The sequence below is a fragment of the Rhinopithecus roxellana genome, chromosome 3 (assembly GCF_007565055.1).
Source record: "Rhinopithecus roxellana isolate Shanxi Qingling chromosome 3, ASM756505v1, whole genome shotgun sequence".
Classification (NCBI taxonomy): Eukaryota; Metazoa; Chordata; class Mammalia; order Primates; family Cercopithecidae; genus Rhinopithecus; species Rhinopithecus roxellana.
The window spans coordinates 106,445,711-106,455,385 of NC_044551.1; the positions used below are offsets into that span (position 1 = coordinate 106,445,711).

At 38.6% G+C, this 9,675-nt stretch overlaps 1 non-coding gene across 1 annotated transcript; it reads left to right on the forward strand.

Moving 5' to 3' along the window:
* Positions 1 to 587: 587 nt before the first annotated feature.
* LOC115896710 lies at positions 588 to 691 on the forward strand. The gene has a single exon (XR_004056611.1). It is a non-coding gene; the product is annotated as a small nucleolar RNA U13 (small nucleolar RNA).
* The last annotated feature ends 8,984 nt before the right edge of the window (positions 692 to 9,675 follow it).

The following is a 9,675-nucleotide window of genomic DNA, read 5'->3' on the forward strand; positions in this document are numbered from 1 at the left end:
TCTATAAACACAGGACAACTGTTCTGTTGTTTGTGAATACTGAGGACAGTTCTAGGACTTTGGGCTCTCTTTTTGTTTATCTGTTTATTTCTTCATTTGCAAAATGAAGATCATAATAGTGCCAACTCCATAGAGTTTGTGATGAGGATTTAGACAAGTGAATATATGTAAACTGATTAGAACAGTGTCTAGCACAGAATATGGGCAATGTTTTTGTCATCATCATCATCATTGCCATCACTACTAAGTGACACATGTAAAGTGTGCCTTGCACAATACCTGATACCTAGGAGATGCTCTATAAGTGTAAGAGAAAACATCTCCCCTCACAACTAGAAACTTTCCACTGGGATCTGAAGAAACTCACTGGGTAGGAAGGCCTATTCCACAATTGTAGACTGTGCATTTTAGAGAAGGAGGGATCATGTAGATGAAGCCTGTTAACAAAAGAAAAGACCAAAGGAGGTAGAGAAGGGAGTTAACGCTGAAAGGGTGGCGGCATAGTTAATAAAAAAGAGAAATTCCAGGTCTCCTGCACCCAGATTACTGCATTATTCTGCCTTCTAAAAGTGTTACTTGGTTGAGTGATCCTTTTGTAGCTCATGAGCATGATGACTGGGTGTTCAAGCATGTGTGGGAGATGTGCCACCCTTGAACCTTGTTACGACATTGGCACATTACCTGTCTCACCTGAAAACAAAACAAAAATAAAAATAAAAGTATTATTTGGTTGAGAAACACCTTCCAACAAATAATTTGCAAACTGTCAGATGGCATCTGATCCTCTGCAATTTTCGTGAGCTTGAGGTAGTTTGAAGAGATGCTCAGAATATAAAGGGAGAGGGTGGCTCCTCAGCAATTTTCTTAGGAGTTCCAATTCAGAAAGGGGACATTCACCTCTCTCCAGACAGTAAAACAAGAACAGGGCTTCTAGATACTTGCCACCCACAAATGCAAATTCAGCAAGCTCTGCCTCCCTGGGTTAATTTTAAACACTGCTTTTTAATCCAAGTTTAGATTTGTTTTGTTGTATATGTACAACATCATTGAGTTTCAGAGTTCTTATTTCTTATCCCTAGGTAATGAGATCCTTTTTTAGCTGATTTGATGTCACTCACCACTAGAAGGAAGTAGAATGTCCCTCTTCTAATTGGAAATAGATAACTGCTTCAGTAGGTTTTCCTTCATTCCTTCTCTTCTGTCAGTGAGATAGATCTGACCTAAGGAGTTTTGGCTTTCAAAGCAGCTTTCACTTTGTGAACCAAAGATAAAAGAAATTCAATTAATCAAAGAATCAAAAGTCAAGAATATAAGAAAGACAACAGAAAAGAGAAGTGGGAAAAAGTCAGCCCTGGGTTGAGCACAAAAAAATGACATTTTTGGTTGCCCAAGCTTGAGTCTAGGTTCTATTTAGTGCTGAGATTCTGCGCCGCTCTGGCAAACTAATGGAACAAGTAAGGCTAAAGTCTATTTTCATCAGGAGCCAAACGGAGGATGAGGTGATGGTCTTAATACAGCGTTTAAGCTTTTTTCCAGCTTTTTCCATACCATACCTGCCTTCATGGCCTCAGATCTCATTACTAAAAAGAGAGAAGGCTGTACATCTAAAAATAAAAATATATATGTACTAAAAACCTTGCTTTGAGATCCTCGTGTATCCCCAAAGGGAGAAGAAAGCATTATCCCACTTCCACCCAGCTTACATCAAGAGCTCCAAGAAAGAAATCAGCGGCATAGGCAAAAATGGTACCAGGAGAGGCTACTGACTGAGAGCAAAGGCTATCACCCCTCCGAAGGCAGCCAGCCTATCAACATGAGGGCAGAAGCAGGGCGGGGGAGGGGGGAAATAACATCAGAAATTCACAGGTGGTTGATAGAACTAACCAGCACAGACAGACCACCCCTGGGGACTCCACTCGGGGTGGGTAGAAAGGACGTGGAGGTTTATAATAGCCAGAAGGATCAAAAGCCAAAAAATATGGGTTATTGCCATTTATATGACCCCTTTTAAAACTCCAAGTTCATGCAGCCTGAGAAAATAAGCTTATATTAGTAATATCACCTCCTTTCCTTTTCCTACAATTTAAACTGCATACAGCGTTATAATTAGGATGCCTACTGAGCTGTGCTCATACAAAGGAACTCTTCTGATGCAGGTGTTCCCTGTCAAAGAAATATGATTTTTGATGCTTAGAATTTAATTAGGTGCTGCTCTTTATATATTAAAGTAATTCAAACTATTGTACCACTGGGGTACATGATTTCTGTTACTTGTAAGTACGATGGGCTGGTACTGAATTATCCATTTTCTCATTCAGGTTCCCTTGAAACTAATCACATGTGTTTGAAAAACAGTAGGTCAAGGTTAGGGACCATCTATGACCGTGAGAGCATTTCTCTATAAAGAAGCAATATAATGTGGAGAATTAAGCAGCACTCGTTCAAAGGATAACAAAAAATCTAATTCTTATTGTTATCTAGAGCCTCAGCCTGGGCTTCAGTTTCTTCATGAGTGTAAACACATTCTTTTGCAGATAATATCTCCTATGCTTCCCCTAGGAGTTCTTGAGAGTCAGAGGAGATCATCTGAAAGCTTTTTAATCTACAAGGGGTTATGAAAACTAAGGAGCTGCTTAGTCCATTGGAGAAATAGAAACTTGTTTTCAGGTGAGTTAAGATACCTGCTTCCCTAACTGTTGGTATTAAAATTTAGTAATTTATAAAATTTAGCACTCCAGCTCACAATTCTCATGCAATTACATGAAATTCAGAGGGAAAAAAAATAAAGACCAATCCCCTCCCATCACAGTTGCTGGGCATTAGTTCATATTCTTTGAGTGATGCTGCATTCTAACACCCAATACTAGGCGTTCTTTTGGAGAACAAAGAAAATACGCACCAATACTAAGTTGCTTTTGCCATTGTTATCCTAGATGCACATGGATGTCTTCTTAAGGCATTTTGCAAATCAATATGCCACCAAACTAGTGAAATGTGGCAGCACACGGTAAACGTATGACTAAAGAGAAGCATCTTTCCCATGAAAAAGCTAATGGTTTTTAGTGGGCAGAATAAAAACAAAATTACATTGGAGTCTGAGAGTGGTGATAGCAGGAGAAGTGAGTCATCGTTATAAACCCCATTCCTTTCAAAAGTTCATGTTAATAGAAGCCCAATCTCCAAAATATGAGTTTCCGTATTACCTAGGGGGAAATGATATCAAAGTAATTTGAGTATTTTCAAATAACTTTCCTTAATACTTTATGCAACTGTGAAATCCCACAGGCCTGTAAATCTTAGCAAAGCCACTGTTTCCAGCTCAAAACCCTGCCTTTGGGTCTGCCTTTCTCTCTTCTTTTCTGGATGAGTAACATTTTCAATCAAGTTGTTTTCTTGTTACTCTGGGAACCAGGCTCTTTCTGAATAAACATAATACCCCATTTCAGGCTCACTGGTATTACCTTCTTCTCTTTCTCATATCAGCTAGAACATGAGGATTTATATCCTAGCAACTGTGTGAGTAGACAAGAAATGCTCCAGGGTGGGGCAATTCACTTTAGCAATCTTAAGAATAGGGTCACCTCAGAAAAAAATGCTTTACTTCTCTGAGTTGGATCCCTCAACTGCCAACTGCGGACAACAGTAACACTAGTGAGAATCAAATAGGACTTCACTCTGCACGTTTCTAATAAGAACAGCCCCTACTGCCTGCCTTGTGACCCCACTGTGGTGTGTACAGATGTCAATCACAACATTTTCGTCCAGTTACTTGTTTATATTTCTGTCTCCCTTCACTCAACTGAAAGTCTTTGGAGAACAAGACCTTTCCCTTATTTATTTTAGGAATCCCCAAAATCAAGCTTGTCATGTTTGTTAGTAATGGTTTTAAAGGAATTTCGGTCAAAGGATTCATTTGCTAATTGACTAGTTGATTGGTTGAACGAATTCTGCAGATGAATGCACTTTGTAAACCTCTGAACAGTAGATAAATGTAAAGCATTATTACATGGAATTCCATAATTTGCTTTGAACTTAAGGTAATTAGATAGTTGCTCAAAGTCAAAAGGTAATGAGACTTGTAAGTGGTCTTATTTCATCGCGTTCTTCGTTTTTGTTTGTTTAATCCAGTTGCCGAAAATTTACACACCCCAAAATAACACACTAAAAAAGCAGTTCATGCAATCAAAATAGTGCAAAGTATTTTGCTAGTTAAATTAGCATTGCCTCGTAAAAACACAGTGATGAAATGACATACTTTATATTCTTCCTTGGGTATAAAGTGGCGTCCTGGAGAGACCATTAATGCTAACACCAGCACAACACAAAACACTCAGGGGACTGTCCTCGGATGCCCATTTTGTTTTTACAAATTGTCCTCTATGTGAGAGTATTTAAAGAAACCAATTGGGTTTGGGGTTTTTCCCCCTATTCAATTCAATACCACAAATATTAGATGCCAACTGTATGTTGGCTAAGTACAACAGGACAAATAAGGATTTCAGGGTGGGATGTAGGTTGCAAGAGGGAGTATTGACAAGAACACGAATACCATAACCAAGGCAGAACGTAAATGCCATAAGACAAATAGATAACTCTCTAGTGCTATGAATCTAGAGACAGAGAAGTAACAGCCAGCTGGGGAAGATCAGAAAAGGCATCATGGAGGAGGAGGTATCTGTAATAAAAGTTAAGCTTTGAGCAATATTGCAAGCCACACAGTTAGGGAGGACAGTATGGTAGGGCTAGAGGACTGGGTATTCCAGAAAGGCAGAAGATGAACTCCTCCAGCTATCTTTAGTCTGAATTTCCAGAAGTATCTACTTCATCTGTTCCTGGAATATCAGCTTGACTTTGCTAATAACTAGTCTGAGAGTACTCACATTTAATGAAAAATAACACTGATATGATTGCTGCCAATATCGTTCCCTTTTAGCAATAGCAACAAATATTATTTTTCAAAAATGGAACAACTGCATTTTTATAATATCCCTGAGAAAGTATTAAAAATGTGAAATACATTCTAGGTTATTTTTAATAATTGTATTTTCTTCCATTTTTATTAGAATTCAGAACATATACTTCTTGGCCTTCTCCAAAAATGATCTGTGCCTAACGTGGTAAACGACAACAGAGTCTGCCTCCCCAAAATATACCACTTTGATGTAAGAATTATTTTGAGTAGAGAGCAATTGAGAAGAAGCAGATACGAAAACAAAATATCTGCCCTCTTCCTAATTGCCTGAAAGCAGGGCATTAAGTAAACAAAGGTGTCCCTTCCTCCCCACTTCTACCAGAAATAACAAAGTTTGATCACCAGAGATGATCCTTATCAGCCTGGAGATGGCACCAAAGGAATCCATGTTAAAAAATTTACTGATGAGGGGCCAGTCACGGTGGCTCACGTCTGTAATCCCAGCACTTTGGGAGGCCAAAGTGGGCGGATGTTCAAGACCAGCCTGACCACCATGGAGAAACTCCATCTCTATTAAAAATACAAAATTAGTCCGTCGTGGTGGCGGGTGCCTGTAATCTCAGCTACTCGGGAGGCTGAGGCAGGATAATCGCTTGAACCCGAGAGGTGGAGGTTGCAATGAGCCAAGATTGCGCCACTGCACTCTAGCCTGGGCAACAAGAGCAAAACTCCAACTCAAAAACAAAACAAACAAAAACTTACAGACTAGCCTCTATTTACCATCAGTTTCCCACAGATTTGCCATCTCACAATTTTCTGTCCCTAGAGACTCACGGTCCTTCCGCTTTATGTTGCCAGTTCTCTAAAAATGTTTTGTTCTTTGTTGAAGACACCACATAAGCCACCATTCTAAGCTACCTCTTTGAGAGTCTTTCCCTGAGTTTTCTCTCAGATATATATGAAATATACATGTTAGTAAACCTCTGTTTGTTTTTCTCTTGTGTTAAAAGAAAAACTTTAGACAAATTAAATTTAACAGAGTTTAAGTGAGCAAGAAAAAATACAAAAATGACTTGTGAATCAGGCGGCAGCGGGGCTGCCACATGGTGGGATAAGATTTATGAAGAGAAAAAGGAAAGTGACATCCTGAAAACAGAAGTGAGGTTCAGAAACAGCTGGATTGGTTACAGCTTGGTGTTTGCCTTATTTGAACACCATTTAAATCATTGACTGACTGTGAGTGGTTGAAGTATGACTGCCGTGATTGGCTGAAAGTCAGCTTCTATTACAGACACATTCTCCTAAGTGAGGTTTTCAGTTTGTACATGTGCTAGGTTAGGTTGTCATTCATACATAAGAACTCAAATATGCAAATATGGAGGCTTTCTCAAGGCAGACTTTGGTTTGATTTAACAATTTCCCTCCTTTTGGTCAGCCTCTCAACTTTGAGATATCAACCAAAACTTCGGGCATTGTTGCCACTCTCTGTCACCATCATAAATAACTTATTTGGTCTCAGTATGAAATTCACACATCTTCTTTGGTCTCAGTATGGAATTCATACGTCACAGTGTCATACCAGTTGAATAATTCTTTATGTTCTTGCTGATGTAGTCAAAGTAAAATCATAAGACCATTCAATGCTCAATGGATGGCTAAATACAAAACATTTAAGACTTGAGAGGATACAGTGTTACCAGGGGGACTATTAAAATTACTATCAAGAGTTTAACATCAAAAAACCAAAGTGTACTTCTTAACAAGATTTCTTATGAAATGAACCAAGTCAAATCAAACAAGTCAAAGTTCAGCAATACAGGCAGTTCAAGAGTATTTGAGTCTATTTGGTCATAGTCTTTGCTCAGGGTGTCATGGTAATTAAGGACCATCATTCACTGTAAAATGTTCTGATTTAAAGAGGTATCCATTTTTGTTGTTATACTGGTCACACAGGTTATAATAACCTGGAGACCTACCAGAAGAAATATAAAGATAAGAAAACTTTGGAAAACCCAAGCTTGCTATCCACCATTTAGGATATCTGCAAACCAACTGTTAGTTGTTCCCATAAACACATTTTATGTTCCTTTCTCTTTAAAGATTTCCTTAATTTGGTGGCAGTGGATAAGGAAAGAATAGTATCTACCACATTTTTAATTAAGCCTTCTGTAGTAATAACATCAGGGGAAGATAGGTCCAACATTCAGTTTTATTCAAAACCAAACGTAAGGCCCCAACTTGAGCTAAAAGGAAATATAAAGCTGCATGATGCGTTTTTGTTGAACACATATGTTATCATTTACCTTTCAGAGAGTGGCTCCTACCCATCTCAAACCGTGGGAGGTCTGACTGGCTATAAACTTCAAGATTTCTCTCAATTTATGAATTAGCTTTAAATTCCATACAACTAGTACCCCACTACCACCAAGAGTGAGTCCCCAGGAACCACGATGGAATCTGTCCTCAATGGAACCTAATTTATCTTTCATCTATTTCAAGAGTGGTGCTAATTTCAGTTTTTGACTGCTTTGGTTTCTGATCATAGGAGCTATTACAGGAACTCTCAGGGGAAGCTACTTAAAAGGCAGGAGTGAGCCAGACCAAATAGCAAGATCCGAACCAGCAAGGAGATAGAACAAAATTCTGTGCAGACCAAATACAGTCCTTAAGGGGTTGGAAAAGAGGGCCATCTAGTTGTATTTGGGCAAGGGTTAGTTTAATTTTTCACCCTTGTTCTGCCTATCTCCTGAACAAAGTCCAGTGGAAAATTTACTTTTTTGTGGCCCTTTCTTAAAATGTTGTCAAGATGTATAACCACATTTAGTTAAAAAAAAAAAAAAAAAAAAAAAAAAAACAGGGGGATGGGGCAGGGAGACCTACTGGATTTAATCTAGTGGCCTTCTGTGAGCACTTGTACCCATATGGATAATTCCCAGGTCTTGAGTGTGTGATGCCGGGTAGCACAAAATACATTTTGCAGACATTACTTAGATAGGTTTTCTATATTTGGTAATGATCAGGTTATCAACTATAAAAGATAGAATGTTGTTTCGAGTAAGTACTGGAAAGCAAGTAGCAGTGATATTTAGAACACCAAAGATAGCTTTCCAGTCTTCTTTTGGCATCTCACAGTGATTGTCATTGAGAATGCAGAGAGGCATTGGCATCAGTGGGACTGTTTCCTGATTTTTTGGCATTATCCCACAAACCCAACAATTGTTCTAGTTTTATGCTAGAACATAAGCTTGAGATAAAGCCATCCACTGATTATGGCCTCATGAATTTTCCTGTATGAAAAATAAAAGCATTGAGACAGCAGAAAATGAGGGAAAAGGACAAAAACATAACATTTTCATGATGGTACAGAAGTCTTGATCTGTGAACTTGAGAAAGCTGTTAACATTGAAGATGCCATCTACTTCTAGGGAGAAATTTCCACGGTCAGCTTTACCTTAAAGTCTCCAACAGGAGTACTGCTCCAAGAATCTGAAAGGGCGCTTTTGAATTGTAACATGTGGACCTAGGATTCAAGGCCTTCATTACACTGTGGGTGGTGAGAAAAACTTGATATGGTCCCTTCCAACAGCGGTCAGGGGCAGTCTTACTCTGATCTTATTTCCAAAACACCCAATCTCCAAGTTCTAGACCACGAAGTATTTGCTTGTCCTCAGATGGTGGGTCATGTAAAGTTTTTTTTTTTTACCCAGTGAAAATACACTTTGGCATAATGCTTAAAGCCTTGTAGCATTTAATCATATCAGAGTTTAAGAGAGCAAGGAATGTGTGAGCTTTTATTATTAGGGATATAGGTTTTCCAGTGACTATTTCCTAAGGGCTCAACTTACGATTTCTAGTCAGAGTGGATCTGATTGCCATTAAAGCCAATAGCAGTGTCTTAGGCCAAGACAACGCAGTTGACTCAGTTAGCATTGACAATTTCAGTTCTAATATGCCATTTTTTCTTTGAACCTTTCCAGAAGACTGAGGATGATAGAAACAATGATAATGCCATTGTGTTCACAATACATTCTTTAATTGCTTTATAAATTGCCCAGTAAAATGAGTTCCCCTATTGCTAGAGATTTCTCTAGGAATGCCCCTTAAGGAAACATTTTCCAATAATTTCTTAGCTACTGTTACAGCACCAGCTTTCCTACATAGGAAAGCCTCTACCAACCAGGAAACACACAGACTATTACAAGAACATACTAGTACCCCACTGAGAGTGGCAACTGAATAAAATCTATCTTTAAATATTCAAATGGCCCATCTTATGGTAGAAATATGCTACCTGAAGTCTTGATTGTTTTCCCAGAATTATGAGTTTGACAAACCAAAATATTGGTTATGAACCATTTTAGAAACGTTAGCACAGTAACCCCAACAATATTTTTCCATAACTTGGATCATTTTGTCTGTTCCATGATGAGTTGTGGAGTGCATAGCTTTTAACAACAGAAGCTTCAAAGACTCAGGAAGGACCAGGTGGCTATCTGGGCCCTCTGTGAGTCCATGCTTAACAATGAATGTGTATCCTTTTTTAACAATGAATTTGTGTCCTTTTAGATATCACTTTTGTTTTTCCAAATCAAGTGCATTATACTGTTTTCTAAATAGGTCATCATAAGGAAGTTGACTTGAATCGATCTTAGGAGGTTGATTCAGAAAGCATATCCTAACTGTTCCGGCACTAAACGATTGAGCATAAAAACCTGCTAGAGAATTCTCTTTATGTTGAGGTTCAGTCTTATATGCATGAGCAT